Source organism: Cyclopterus lumpus, chromosome 7, assembly GCF_009769545.1.
Source record: "Cyclopterus lumpus isolate fCycLum1 chromosome 7, fCycLum1.pri, whole genome shotgun sequence".
NCBI classification, from domain to species: Eukaryota; Metazoa; Chordata; class Actinopteri; order Perciformes; family Cyclopteridae; genus Cyclopterus; species Cyclopterus lumpus.
In genome coordinates this window covers 17,792,605-17,807,021 of record NC_046972.1, presented here as the reverse complement: position 1 = coordinate 17,807,021, position 14,417 = coordinate 17,792,605, and the positions used below count along the sequence as shown (strand labels likewise).

Sequence of the window (14,417 nt, the reverse complement as noted above, 5' to 3'; positions counted from 1 at the left end):
TTGTGTGTGTAGGGCTCTTAAAGACGCAGTATCCTTCTCGGTGGAAATGGTCTTTTTGCGAGGTGGTTAAAAAAAACACAATTCCCAGCTCAAGCATTAATTCAGAGGACATTCGGCATCCAGGGTGTTTGTAATCTCCTCTGGGAATTGTATTATTAATAGGCATATTTGTAAACGTGAGACCACAGACGCACTAGTAAAGGCCAGTTGTGTCTGATTTACTTCCTTTGCATACATGGTTTGTATGGTAATTTAAAATGCCAATTACTCACCGGTCCAGAATAGGATGCACTAAACCTTTGCTTTATCACTGAGAGAGCGTCAGTAAGACAGACGGCGATCAGGCTGCGGAACCCAGGTTGAAATGTGTGTATCAGGTTATATATATGGTGTAAACCTAAAGCCCTATAAGTGCATGGGAGGCATTTTTGAGTGAAGGGAGCCATATGTTATTTTGCGGCCGTGGGAGTATTCCTCTTACGTTTTTTTACAATAGCTCTGTGCCTCAAACCGTTAGCCCAATTTGCTGTTAACAAGATAAATTGGAGAACAGACAAAGGCATTAAGTGTTGCAGTGCCAGCTAGTGACTGACAGCAGCTTGTGGGAATTGGCTAGCAGAAATTCCTCCTAAGTGGTTTGTTCAGAAAACATCCTACGATCAAGGCAGATGTTGTTTATCCAGTTTAGGTGGAAAAAGGAAGTCCATTTTGAATGACAAAGGCTGGGAGGAAAATGGCAGCAAATACAATGATGTCTTATATATTTGTTAATACCAGATTACCACCCTCTTGGATTTTCTTTTTGTATCTCAACACTATTCTTTTGTCTGCAGCCATTATATATGAAAAAAACATTTAATTTTTTTTGCTTAAAATGATTTAACCTTTGTTACACATTGTGAACAAAAATAGAATGATACTTAAATTCAAAGTTTTTATTTATTTTTAAGTCTTGTGTTTGATATCACTGTTTTCAAGAGCCCATTTGATCTCCGATAACCACATTCTAAATCTGATGATGATTTTTTTTTTTTTTTTTGCAATTATGTGCATGACCGCTCATATTTTTGCCATTCTAAGCGCCTCCCATATAAGATCTGATTAGCTGCAGGAAACAAGCGTTCCCATTGGCTGTGGCGCTACTGGTTTCGTAGCTATGTAATCAAGTTAACGATCGAATTATGAAAATGACCAAATGGAACAATATTGTACAGACAGATTACAGACGACTGCTTCACCTTTTTACTTTGCAGCTTTTGAAATGTACAGTTGTGAGAGAGCGGAGAACACAATCTCGCTGTCTCCTCCACAGCAAAATAACAATCCATGAAAACAATGAGGCAAAGCTCCTCGTTGGCCTTGGGAATCAAATCATGTTGTTTATTGTAGCTATATGAATAGTTTGATCATTTTGACTTGACTTGTTATGGGCTGCAGTGAAGCTGTTCTTTGTGTACTTTTCAAGGCTGCGTATTCAACAAATCAGAATCACTATCATTATTGTTATTATTATTATTATTATTATTATTATTATCTCTACAATGCAATGTGAAAAGCTCCACTTAAAACCTGATACTTGAGTTAATAAGAGAGTCCCTTTATTATTTTGCCCATACTAAAATGCAAAAACTCTGCTTTGAATAAAGTCGCCCAGAGATTGAATCATTAGCATTGACTCTTTGTATTTTTCAGTACACTGCATCTTGATGTCAACATGGCAAATGTTTAGATTTGATCAGATCCAGCGTTATGAGCACACCCGACCATATTCATGCACTTTGTTGCAACGCTTGCAACTTTCTAACTTGCAGGCGCTCCCCATAGAGATACCCTTTAATAACTTTCTCCTCATCAGCTGGTGTTCATGCTCTATATTCTTACTACAGTAAGAAGAAGAAATAGTAACACAAAGTCAGGTGGTTTTTAGTGAGTTCCCATCGGATTCTCTCCTGCATGCCAGTTAGGTGACAGGTGTAGATAGCTAATAGTTTGCGAAGGCTTTTGTTTGCGTGAGAGCCAGACAGGGTGGTGCACTGTCTAGGTGATAAGAACCAAGACTCCTGTGCCCTCCAGCACATTGATCTCTCTCCTCCGCTCTGCGCTCTCTCCTGTGTAGAAAAAAAGAAAAAAGAAAAGCGCCTGTTATGATTGGTCTCAAAGCAAGTGCCTGTGCAGTGTTGCACCTCTCTACAGCAACTCCTCGTTCACCTTGCCTTCCCTCGGAGACCTGCACTAGTTTCCAGGCAAATGACACAATTTGATATGCCGTTGGGGTGATTCATGTGGATAATGTTTCCGTGTGATCATCACTGCAGAAAAAAGACTATTTCTTGTTATGTTTTCTTTTTTTTTTTTTTTACTCATTATGTCTGACAATAACTAGAATATTGGGAGAGTTTATTGCGAGCGGGCTAAAACTCATTATTTCTGCTAGACATCCCAAGTACAAAAGAAATTATGTTATGGTATTTTATCCAGGTCCCCACAGATATAATGATTTACAGAGGAGAAATAAGGAGGAGACTTTATGGCTTGGGTTGTTCATTTATGTGGATTTAGAGGATAAGAATGCAAGGCAAGCTTACAGTTAATACAGTAGCACCATGGGCCTGGTATTGATTACACGGAGGAGGTATGGCATGTTTTATATGCTTTATGGTCAAATGCACTGCGCCTCATGTGCTTTGTATTATTGTAATGATAGACATTCCCACCATTGTTTATGTCTTTGTAATTCATATCATTTGCAGTTTTGTCAAGAGCACGTCATCTCCTTTTTCCATACAGACTCCAGGGGATTTAAGTGAGGACATCCATCTTGTAGTTGTTGACCTACATGTATAGTCACTCAGAGGGCATAAACGTTGGCCATATGGTTCAGTTCACAGCCGGATCCGGTTAAACTAACTATCCTTTATAGTTTTTAAAAATCCCTGTACTCTGATTTCAGAGGTGTAGTCCAGCTGAGGTTCATGGATGCACTGCTTTTATTAAAAAGCACCTTGGATGATCATTCAAAGCATGAAACTATTACGGTCTTGATTTAAATGTTCATGTTTAGGTTGAATTAAAAAAACTCCCACTATACCCCGCAATGATGCAAAATACCTCGCAGTGAATGAATGTGACATTCCCCTTCAACATGTGAGCGCCAAAAAAAATGTAGAAAAATTAATCTTAAGTTATTCGCGGTGTACCTGATTTGCTTCTTATCTAATCCTTAATGAGCTTCAATTAAGATTTATTATGCAAATTAACCCTCAGCTGCTACTGACTGCAGGAGCAGGAGCTATGACAATATTGTGCTAATGGTGTGATCTGTAACAATTACAAAGGTACACTGCCGTCACGCAGAACGCTCCGCGACTCTCCGAGAGGTCAGTCTGCTAAATATGCATTCAGTTGTTGTGGAGATCTGGAAATTGTGTTTATTAAGACTCTGCCAATCCATCAAACAGTGGATACAATTATGATATATTATTGATATCGTACGTATTCGTACGAATTGCTACATTTTGTAGCTGCGGTGTTCATATACATAAACTATCCATATGTTAGTATATGGATCAACTCCCCTAAAGAGTCACATCTGGAGAAAAAATATTATTGCTTTGTAAAAAAACTCATTTCCTGGCAAAGTGAAAAGTAATTAAGCATTTTTCACTTGGAAATAATCAACAAATATAATTTAAAAAAAAGAAAAGATACTATCGTATCTTTTCTTTTTATCAATGAACTAACTAAAAAAAACACTTCCATTTGATTGTATAAGCTAAACTCAAAATGTAAATGTAGAGCCAGCCTCAACTTTCTGATCACCATGGTTACGGCACACAGTGAGGTCATGACCAGAGGAAGTGCTCCTGGACACTTAACTCGAGCACTGTATGAAGCTGTGAACCTTGCACCTTTTGTAACTTCATTTAGCACGAGGCTGATGGCTTCCAGACAGCTTTATGGCTTACGTGTTTTATGAGTCGTCATGCGGCGCAATTACATAGAACCTAATTTGATGAATCAAGTCAATGTTTCACCGGCTCCGTTGACCTTCCTGGCCTGTGATCTTCTGTCTCTCCGCGCGGGTCAAACAGAGGCTTTCACACTTTGTACAATTCAGTCACACTCTGGTAGAAAAATAAAATGAACATGCGCCTGTTATTACAGCCAATCAGGAATGTACTGATTCGTAATGAGCTATTGTCGGTTGGTTTTAAATGGCTTTGGCAAACCATCAGTCCAAATGAATCAGTTAATCAGCCAGTCAATGCAAAATAATGCATTTCTAAATTCCCCATGTTGCAGTGCAAAATGACTCCCATATTTCGGATCTTTGTTTATATTTATATCGCACGTTATATAGTCTCGGTGCCTGAAAATAAACGAGCAGAAATAATCACAGTTGAAAGTATTTTACAGCCTTTGCCACCTAATTACCTCCATCTGAGCACCTTTAACTGTGATTTAAAGTGGAGTGTTTGAGTGGCACGCCATAGAGGCAACATGCAGCTCACATCTTTATGTAATAAAGAGCAGCTCACATTCTGCTTCAAATGTGATTTACTAAACCCTCAAAGATAAATCTGCTAAAAAAATATTTTTATTTTGTTGTTGTATCAAGAGCCACGAAGACTAACCTTTATTAAATATAAACGTGATAGTCTACCGGATGGTTTAACGACATTTAACTTGTTTACTTGTAATCCTACGTATTGCTTGAGGTTAGAGCTCCATTTACAAATAAAAGACATAAAATAGTGAAGTAACAATTTGAATGAGTACAATTGCATTGGAGACCAACCAGCACCGTTAGCTGGTGAATTGTTCACGCTTTCATTGTTGTAATCTAACAAACTCGTCTCTCAATAGAAATGCTGATTTGGGGGATAGAAACCCCATCTTTCTAATTAGCAAAGCCTTCAAATACTGAATGGCTCATTTGATAATTTTTTTGTGAGCAGCAAACAAGTTTTAATGTCAAACAGAATGTAAAGTGACACGAATATAGAGTTTGTTTTTCCTCATGGCAGGGGGTCCACCTTATTAGACACATTAACATCTGGCCGCTGACGCCTCGAGGGTGCAATTTTTTAATTTTAGCTCAAGCCAAAATATGGACATGAATGACAATATGTTTTACTGTGTGACTTTTTAAAAATGTAATGAGATGTTTTAATTGATATGCGTGTGATTAATTAAAATACTTAAAACAATTCTGATTGCATAGTAAACAAAATAAAAGGGCCGTACAATTCTCAATTTTCAATTCAATATGCTTCACTGGCATGGATGCAACAAAGACAACATTGTCAGGTAAATATAACACTAAAAAGAAATATACTAAAGCTTAAGCACAGTATTCCTCCCGTAAAAGACTGCTGTGGATCCAAACATGCAGAAAACAAAAAGGCATAAATAAATCCATCGAGATCAAAAAAGAACTATTAAAACACACACAAAACAAACCACAAAAGCACACACTCCAAGTGTTTATATGTATGTGGTACTGTAGGAACCAAAAGACACTGGGCTTTCAGAATAAAAACAGCAACATGTGCTGTGTTTCCGCCCTGATCCCTAAACCTCCAACGAGACTGCAGCGCGTTGTGTTTCTGCTCCTGAGGGCTGCGCCTGCCTGTTTGTGTCTCCAGTATGTGCTGAGCTAGTCTGTTGAAACAGCTTAATTGATACTCATTAAACAGCGGTGACAGCTTAGGTGTCCGTGATGAATGTAGAATAATTCTGTTGTACTTACAACTTGATTAAGGAGAGGCACACAACATGTTGGGGATGAAGCCTATGGCTCGGCCTATATGCATTTACCAGCTATTTAAAATGGTCAGTTTATTGGCCGTGCTTCCTGCGTGGGCCTGTAAGATGAACAACTTTTCAAAAGTCTAAATGAAAAAGTATATATATATATATATATATATATTTATATATATTTTTTTAAATGAGCTTATAGTTCGTTTTACTTTGCTTTTGAATACTCGGAAAGTGTAAACACCTAAGAATAGACTTAATCTAAAAATGTGAATTATGTTGACTTTTCTTTGTGTTTATTCAGCCGCAGTTTGGCATTTCCATACAATAATAAAGTCAATGGATGTCAGGCAGATGAAAAATGTATGCATCTTATTATTATTTCAGTAAAAAATTAGAGGCAATTGGAATTGGTTTAAAATGGACTGTCTTTGTAACGAGTGCATGACGAATGGTGTAATTTAGAGAAGAAAATGAATGCATGGAAACCAAAAATATTATTCTGCAGCATTTTATATGCCATGATAGTCCATGAAGATGAACTAATTTCACTAAATACCCCACAAAATCGACTCACAATGTTTTTCTACATCGTCATAGAAACCTAGTCCCACACAGTGGAGACATCGGGGCATTTGGCAGATACCCAATTTATCATAATGTTATGATTTGTTTGTTTTTTTCCTTTGTTTTCTCAGAGAAAGTGCAACGTTACAGTTCTTATCACTTTCTTTATCAAGGCCCGCGTTGCCTCTCGCTTTGCTGCCATCTGATTAAACGGACAAAGAAGAGCCCCCTTTCTCCATTTCAAGAATACATGAAAGAGGGGGGGATTTCCAAGCATGGATTTACAACTTTATCCTCACATGGTTAATATTACACAGGGAGGTCTTTGTACAGGAAGCGGCATGTCTAATTATGGTCCAACTGTGCCTGACTGAGAAAAACATGATGCCAAGGGCTGCCAGTATTAACTGCGCTGACACGTCACACACGTGGCTCACGTGGTTCATGCGTGTGCGCGGCGATGTCATCGCCACGTACATTCCCGCGATGCTAGGCCCACAACTCGTGGAGCCGTGGCAGAAGTCGGGCTTTCAGTGCGCTCCGTCCAGCTGGCAGCAACCTCCAAGTAAACACTGGGAATGTATTGGACTTCAATAAAAAAAAAAGCTTTTCGTGTTTTTAAGAGTTACACATGTCTACCAAAACATAAAATGATACCCATGACCTCACTGGTGATAACTACAGTGTGTCCACAGTTGCTGTAGTGTTAAGAGCAGATGCAGATCCATCACCTTCTCCCCCACCCCCACCCCACCCCTTTTACAAGAATTTCAGGGACTACACGTCCTCCCACGTTTGCATGCTCATCATATATCTCAGCCCCAGACATTCAAGAGGTTGCTAGCCAGACCAGCCATAAGTCATCCTGCCTATCAAGGCGCGACCGTGTTTCTAGGCTCGGTTTTCAGCTGTTACTTGTAAACCTGCATTCTTAAGATTAACAGGGAGGCCTCTAAAAGCAAACTATAATAGTACAATATGTTACAGTCATATTTTATGGCCTTTAGTGTATGAGGCCAAGTGTGTGTGTGTGTGTTTGTGTGTGGATCAACTGAAGGGTCTAATAGGCCTGCATTGCACCTCAGGGAGAGTAGAAAATAATAGTGTTGTGTTACTGCTGTGTTTCATTAGGCTGATAACAGTAATACAGGTGTGCGCGTCACAGGAAACCCGGTTGGGCCTGGTCATCCTCACAAGTGCACATCCGATGTGACAAGGTTATTCTTATCATCCTTTATTTATTTACTTATTGTCTCAGGCTTGTTTTCAATAGGATGAGAATTCCTTTGAAGAACATGCTTTTGTCTTGAAGTGTGTGTGCATGTGTGTGCTTCTGTGTCTGCTTGCGGTAAAAAAAATAAAAAAATAAAAGAAAAAGTCATTGATATAGAACTAACTGTCAAAATAAGTCGTGTTCAATCCAAAACCGTTTAAGTTGTCAAGGACATATTTTCCTCCTTCCCATATCCTGACAAACATTGAGTCAGCAATTGTCTGTTGTATTTCCAGTGCTGGTGTCTCGTGCTCCCCCCCAGGCCATTTTAAAGTTGTAGAAAGTGGTCATTTTCTCTGTGTCAGTAGGAGGTCAGTGCTGTGGCAGTCAGTAAAGCTATTCGGTCTGGTGATACGGAGTCTATTGGGAACCCTAAAGACATTTTGTCCACTCGCTGTCTGTCTTCATGCCTGTCTCATTGTACTCACGGCGCTCGTACAAAGTCTAGAAAAGCTTGAAACATTTGTCAGATTATTTCCGGATCTCCAAACTTTTACTCAGACGTGACACACCTAAGGCTATTCAGCTGAAACTTGAAAATCACCCATGAAATTGACATATAGGGGGAACCTTATTGAATATTTGCATAGCCGCTTCTTTCTGTGTGGCCATTTGTCCTCCTGTCAAAAGCGGTTCTTGTTATATTTAGCTCCTATTCTGTCTGAACGTCTACCTGTCCCTCTAGCTGTCCGTCTCACTCACTCTGTCGGTGACTGACACGTCCTTTCTGCGCTGTGTAGTGTATCCCTGGTAACTGTCGCCGGGGGCTCACTCATCACTGAAATGTAACAGAGGTCACACACAGATCATTGCTTTCGCCAAAGGCCTTGACTTTAACACAGAGAGACCCGCGCAGGACAGCGCTGCAGCGGCTGGTCAGTGATGGGTCTGGAAACAACACCAGTATCATCTGCTCCGTCGTCACTTTAACAAGGGGGGGGGTCCGGGTCTTTTCACTTGTGTGTAGAAACCAGGTTCGGGTGAGAAGGGAAGGTGAGGTTAACTGTGTTTGAATCATATATAGGGTGCGGAAAGTTTCTGGTAAATTTCCAGAAAGTTTCCACCGGAATTTTGGCTCGGGAATTTTGGGAATTTTGAAAAAAGAAAAATGTGCTTACGTTTTTTTGCAAGAGCATATAACAGGGAACTTAAATGTAGTTGAGAACAAGACTATGCACGCCTAGCTCAGCTGGACCCTGAATGCAGCTGGTTGGGAACATTGTCTGCCAGAAACAAACGTAAACATAAAACGTTCTGCTGTTTTTGAACGTCTTTGTCATCTGAACGTTTCAGCCCTATGCCTGGCAAGTGTGAGAGCGCCGAGTTGCGTAGAGGCCAAGAGCGGTATTGCAGACAGATAGAGAGAAAAAAATAACTGAACTAGTTCATTTTTTGGAGCTGTGAACTTATTTCAAAACTATGAACTGAACTAGTTCATTTTAAATTGTGTCACTGTTTGTCATATAGCATATTGATTACTTGGTAAACTGAAGCCATGTTCATTTTAATACCAAATTTATTTATATACAGTAGACTAACTTTACAGCAGTGAGAAGGACGTTGATGAGGTCCAGGAAGAAAGCATTTAGACCTGAAAGGATTCAGGGAAAAACAATTTGGGTTGGGGGGTGGTGATCATAGGGAATACACCTTTTTTATTCAACGTTCATGTTTTTGTTGTTCGATGAAAGAATAAAGTTCTACTCACAAAATGTCAAAAAATTCAAAAATGTCATTTTTAAAAGTTGTATTATAAATGTTTGCATGCATGTCTGCTTATGACAAGGTACATACAGTTAAATTACACAAAAATTAATTCCCGTGGAAAGTTTCCAACTTTGAATATTCCCGGAATTTTGCAACCCTAATCATATATGATTTATATGAATCACAGAAACAGCTCAGATCATACCTGCTCATATGCCTGACCAGTGTTACACTCATATTTTCCACACTTACTTACCTTCTTACACTTAGTAAGTGTAAGTGTGCATCAATCAGAGTTTTAGCTAGGATTGTGTGGGAGGGGGGGTCAAAATGCCGACAATTTATAGTTTTATACTATATTCGATTATACTATACAATTAAGAATGTTTAGGAAATGTTAAACTCATACCTAACTATGAAGCAAGGAACCTCTGTCTGTACATACGTGTGTGTGTATGTACACGTGTATGTCCTTTGCATATCTGGAGAACTGTTCATCCGACCCACTATACGCTTGGTGGGTGTCATGCTGGGGACGCAAAGACGTGCAGTGTTGGTGCAATTTGGAGACAAAACACATTCAATATTAATAAACTTTGTATAAACAAGCGATTCTGCCCTGTGCAGCAGCGGGGGCGGAGCTTCAGGGCTCTGCAGGCTCTTTACAGGCCGTGGTCCATCGACTGCAGTTCACTTTTGCTGCAGGATGCTGAATACACTGACCTTACAACCGAACTCTTCTTCGCTTCCCTGGAGTCGAGAGATGAGCGGTTCTCGAGTACTTCTGGAAGCCAAGCAATCGGCCTGCTCCGATTGGCCACTGCGCCACTGGATGAAAAACAGGTTGATCCATAAAGTATGCCTCTTTGTTTTATCAGGGCTCTGCCACTAACACATATTTTAATTAGCATTTTCACTTGAAGTCATCTTCAAAGAACTTCAAAATGCATCTGTATCAAGAAAACTGTGACCAGCAAAAAGGCACAATCTTTGTGCGACAGAAAGGGGCGTTTCCCTTACTGGCTATTGGTGAAATACAAGTTATGAAATCTAAAACTGAGGAGCCTGCTAACAGCTTGATATAATAGGGGACAGTGGGGTACAGCTCGTAGTGATGGGTCATTGTCGTTCTGGCTCAAACCCTGAACATTGAACCAAATGATTTCTAATCTCACCGTTGCTCTGGAACAACAGGGTAATGGGGCAGCCGACCTTGTTGGCCGAAATCTCATTAAATCCGCAAACAGCAACCGTAGCAATGTCAAATAATCGCCTCAGTTATCACAATCCACTTCATATGTTATGATGTGCACTTTTTGGGGGAATATGGCTTGTTTCTTTCCATTCAGAGGCGCCGCTCTTTTTGCAGCTTCCTTTGAAGTGTGTGGCGTTAATGGTTCCTATAAACCCGAACCATTAACGCCTCACACCCCTCAGTGACTTAGTTGTTGATGTGGTGGAGCCGTCGCACCCAACTTGCAAAGGGGCCCTTGACTCTCCGGCCTCACCGCCGCTGGCTCGGTGCATCTGACCAGTTTTCTTTTTCTGGTAACTCGTCTGGCAAAACCTCGCATGAAGCCAGCAGCACCCGTTGGTGCCATGCGGCTACTTGCAGAGAGGGATAATGTATTCCTTCTGACTGAGGGTGGATCAAGTTTCTGCACTGGTACCTCTGTGAAGGTTCATCAGTGTTCTTTTGATTGTCCTCTTGAAACATGAAGCCGGGTGCCACATGGACACATTTATCTTCTTATCAGAATCTATCTACACACGTTTTTGGTCTTTTTATTAAGGCAACAATTTCTGTTTAAAGTCTCTTCCCTTTCCTCTAGTCTCTTCACCTGTTTTTTTCTGTTTCTGTGAGTTTTGATGAAAAAGATGCCGTTAAGCTAATTCGTCTCTGTGTGCACATGCTTGTGTTTTCATGTGCCCTTAATGTTATTTAGTTTGCGTGCATGTTTGTATGCCTTTATGTTTGCATGTGTTTCCTGCATGCTACATGGCGGCCATCACAGCCTGGCAGCGACCCAGCTGAAGAGTTCCGGTACTGTCCAGACGCATCCTTTAGGGACCTCATCAGCCCCTGAATTTCCTTCCCCTCACGCCTGAGGGCATCCATATTCATTTCCTCCACTGATTTGGGGAAAATGATGAAAGGCTGGCTTTTTTCCCATCTCTTATTTCCTGCCAAGGTTGCCTGCATTTCAATGCAACGTAAATCTGCAAAGACCTGAAAACACGCTCCCATTTGGACACGACCAGTTCCATGTTATTAGTATCACGGCGTGTCAAAAAAGAAAAAGAGCGGCCCAGGGTTATTGTAATAATACAGTGTGTTTGTGTTAGAATCTTTGTGTGGATCAATGCACAGTACAGTAAGTCCATCTTTTAATCTTAACACTGGCTCATTGTGAAATGACTCACTATTGTCTGTATTTACTTCACGCAGAATGCTTCCACTTTCTCAACAAAAAGGTCTGCTTCTCATGAAAAAAAAATCTAAAATCTCATCCATCGTCAAGTTATGAGGGCTTGATGATATCATAGAGATAACTGCATTGGTTTGAAATAAACCCGTGATTAAGCTAGTGGGTGGGTATTTACTCTTACCGGAGACAGGAAATGAATGCTAATGAAAATAACAGCCACATACAGTAATAACCCAACTCTGTAATTATTTGATGATGCCATATATACTCCGCACACACACGCACACACACACACACACACACATGTGCCTACTTAACTAAACCTCAGGTAGACTATTCACTCCGCTAGCAGGATCCTGCCCTCCGCTACGCACAACAGCGCTCAGGGCGTGGCAGCCCGGCCCGATGAGGGAGTGGGCTCGCAGTTGCCGAGACAACCCTAAACACACGTGTACACAAAGGGAAGGCCCCACCTGTGAGAGAGGATCATCTCCACCTCTGGCTGGATAAAGAGCGGCGGCGCTCCACTCGCTGGAATGCGCTTCTTGCCCCACAGGCGTATACAGCAGATTGTGTATATGGTTTTTTAAGCATCCCACATTGATCATTATTCTTGACACGCCATTCATGGAGATTTATACGTACGGTACAAGAAGACATTTTTTGGTGCAACTGTTTCTGCCTATTTAAAGTCAAAGCTCAATTATTACAAAACTATGCTTGGAATAAGGGAGAATCTTTGTTAGTAATGAAAGATTACTTTTTTTTTTTACAAATTTTGGGAATATATTCTAGTTCTCTTAGATTCTAGTTGAAAAATTATGAATCCAAAAATGAAGGTGAAAATCTGAAATCACTCTGAAGCGACGATCTGGACAGCTTCATCTCAGAGCTTCATATCAGATACTTGCTTCGCTGTTTTGTCTTTTGTAGTCAGTGTGCCAGCTCACTCTCAAAAGTGGCACTTGATAGTTTTCACCAGTGGATTTATAGAGCTCAAAATTTAGTCTGTATTGTTGAGCTCCAAATCTGGGCCGCATATGATAACAGAATGATCCTTCTGTACAGTAAGCGTGCGGATACTCTTGCAGCTGTCTGTCATCTGAGGCCTGCGAGATGCATAATAGCTCGTGTCTGTGGGAGTCTGATAGAGCCCAGTTTCTTTTATGGTGCAGCGTTAACTCTGCACAGAGAGTGTGTGGGCATGTCTCACTCTGACCCAAACACACTTTTTATGCTGACCGGCGGAGTGTGAGTAGTTTGTGGACAGCATATATATATATATATATATATATATATAAAAATAAATATATGTGTGTACAGGTGACACCATGTTCACCAAAATACAACCTGCCCCCATAAATATATATTTATACCTCGCTCCAAAATAAAGCCATTTTTCTCACAAAGTAGAATCCCTTAAAACCATATAGATCATTTCAAGTCAACCAACTGTTTTCCACAACGCTTTTTTAAAATGAATCAAATTGTTATTATGGTTTGTGCAGGTTGAGTTGCACCGGGCTCGTATATAAAGGAGTTTCAATGTTAGGCCATCTGGAAAATACGGATTTTAAAGAGGGTGAGTAAAACTTAAGCGCTGCTGCGGGAAAGAAAGTCAGCTAATTGTAAACAGCTGCAGGTGATATCACCCCTCAGACTATTGACAAAGCAGTGGCAGGAAGTCCCACTGAAGAGTTAAGGATATAAAGGAACACTTGAATGTAGTCTGGCCTACCGAGGAAGACAGAAAGTGTCTGTTTTAACATTAAATTATTCCAATGTACTGTGCTCCTAATAATTTATTTATTTTGTGAACAGTTCACACTGGAATGTTCCACAGGCAAAGCCCCCACGGAAAAGCCCATTAGAATCAAATGAATGTCAAATCCTGCTAAGTGTTTACACATGACAAACATCTAACGTGGCTAATTGCAGAGAAGTGTCGGGGTGAAATGTGTTTGGAGCCTTATGATGGTGCAAGATGGCGTCAAGTATTTTTTGTTTTAATGCAGCGGTGACAAAGCTTAGGTTTTTAGTAAACGTGCTGGAAACACAAGATCTCTGATAGAAACTGAGAACTGTTTGTCTGCGTCCTCGGTGTCCTCGGTGGCGGACATCTTTATTTCATATGTGAAAACTAAAAAAGATGTACGCTACACAGCATTATTCTGGATTAGCTTCCCCATATGTATGAGGCATATTATGAATCTAACACCAAAGAATAATTTGTGTCAAATTAAACAGAAATAATGAATCAACAATTTTGATAAAGAGATGTCAAAATTCTAAGTTTTTTAAATGTGACTATTTGGTACTTTTATTTGTGATATTAACAATTCTTTCCCCCGCTGTCACCCATTTGTGACGTGTCAATATCTTAGCTTGGAAAATAACATTTTATTTATCCAAAAGATTATACAACAAAATGATTAATAAAAAATAATCGTTTAGTTTACTGAAATACTTCTAAATACTAACCGAGTATTAGTATGTAAAGTGTGACAACTAAAGTACGCGAAAATACAAAATACTCGGTTGCAAATATTCCACATCAAAACATTTCATCCCGGCAAACTGATGCAAAAAAGTTATGTTTTTCGATAACAGATTTGAATATATTCGCGCCATTGCCCCAGAGCATTGCCGTCAGTCTGTCTGAGGTAAACCGTTATGCAGCT

The 14,417-nt window shown here is 40.1% G+C and overlaps 1 protein-coding gene across 2 annotated transcripts in view; it reads left to right on the top strand.

The window, feature by feature from the left end:
* LOC117733098 (teashirt homolog 2) overlaps positions 1-14,417 on the top strand; it is a 69,309-nt gene that overhangs the window by 32,689 nt on the left and 22,203 nt on the right. The window lies entirely within an intron of this gene.